Source organism: Arachis ipaensis, chromosome B04 (assembly GCF_000816755.2).
Source record: "Arachis ipaensis cultivar K30076 chromosome B04, Araip1.1, whole genome shotgun sequence".
Taxonomy (NCBI): domain Eukaryota; kingdom Viridiplantae; phylum Streptophyta; class Magnoliopsida; order Fabales; family Fabaceae; genus Arachis; species Arachis ipaensis.
The window spans coordinates 132,494,643-132,496,584 of record NC_029788.2 but is presented as its reverse complement, the minus strand read 5'-3'; positions in this window follow the sequence as shown (position 1 = coordinate 132,496,584).

The window sequence follows — 1,942 nt, the reverse complement described above, 5'->3', positions numbered from 1 at the left end:
TCATGTGTGTAGGTCCGTGTCTACAGTTATGCTACGTGTATACTAAAATCAGCCACTAATATAAAATATATGCTAGAATATAAATACATATTAAAAAATTTTATACACTAATATATTAGTAACTAATTTTGGTGTACAAGTAACATTTTTTATTACATGGAGCTATTCCTTGATGTAAGAGAAGTTCTTTACTAATTGTAAAATTAAGAAGAGTCCTCTTTTAGTTGTGATTTGGTCCCCTTTTTGGGGTCATGGACTATATAACGACTACTAATAAGGACGAAATTAACGGAGGAAGGTTAGGACAATGACAAAGATTAGCCACACTAACCTACTTAATCGGCCCATAATACTAAAATAATGGACTTTCATGTGCCCAACCTAAACTTTAGTGTACTAGCCCATGAAAACCTAAAAGATAATAGTATTGGATGAATTTTGAAGTTTTTCTCGAACACCGACATTACAAGAAAAAAAAGATAAATAGATCTTTGACTTTTGTTCTGCGGATATTTTTGTCTTTGACCATTAAAAAATATTTTTAAGTTCCTGATCTTCACAAAACTTGAACGGACCAGTCCCTGACGGAGGCATTTGGACGGATCAGTCTCTGATGGAGGCATTTGGACGGATCAGTCCCTGACGGAGGCATTTGGACAGAGAGACTGATCCGTCCAAGTTTTGTGAAAGTCAATGACTTAAAAATATTTTTCAATAGTTAAGGACGAAAATGTCTGTGGGACAAAAGGTTAGGGACCTATTTGTCTTTTTTTTTATTATATATAACGATTGCAATCAACTAATCATTTCTTTTACCATTAATTTTGTTACGTGTAGCATTATTTGCTTCTAATATTTTAATGAAATAATAATAACATGAAACATCTTTATTAACAACTAACCCCCTTCTATTTACCATGCTGGATTCTTCGTGATTTGGAATTGTTGTTGTCTGTTCGGTGAAGCACTTTATATATATATAATGTCATTTCCTTAACCACAGACAATCTTGAAGAACAAGTCCACATCTATTTTGAATTTAGACGAAAAGAGGTGACATGTATAGTATCCAAAAGGAATGGAGAAGTAATAACACTTCAGTTTGAAGTCAAACACTTTTGAAATCTTATATATATTGGTCACGCATCTTTTCAATCTCTATTACAAAATGAAATTCGTTAAAGTAATTAATAAAGTAGTATACTATTTACTCTACATTATTGTATCATATATGCTGGAAACTCAGGTGCAGTCAACTTCACATGAAGTTAATATCTGAGAGTCGTTAAATAATTTGACTAATTTGACTAAATTTTCATCTAACAACTCTCAGGTATCAACTTTACGTAAAGTCGACTTCACCTGAGTTTTTACCATCATATATATCCTTTCGAAATTACAATAATGTGCGCGACAAATAATTTATGTACACTACTTATCTGTCATTGACACTAATTTTTTCTTATCAAAGAGAATAGAATAGCTATGCACATGCATAATCTTAATTATATATAGGCCTGAAAATGAATTAAGTTAGTTCTTGAGTTAGTTAAAATTTGATTCATTAATAATTTGATAAGCTAAGTTTGTAAGCTGATAAGTCGTGAGTTTGAGTCGGCTCATGAACTTTCGATAAGCCAAGTTTGAGTTTAAGAAATAAGTTCGATTATTAACGAGTTGAGCTGTGAGCCAAGCTCAATTTTCGTAAGTTAAGCTTGAAATTTGTCTAACTCAACTCAACTCGACTCATTTTCAGCCTTAGTTATATATAAGCTAAGTGACTGGTGGTATTGGTGCATATGTTTGAGATGATGTCACAAAATTGGCTAATTAATTAACAAAAATTTTAATAATAAATATTAAAAATCAATCATCAAATTAATTATTATATATTAATATATATTTTTTAATTAATTAAATAATTAAATCCGTCATAATAAAA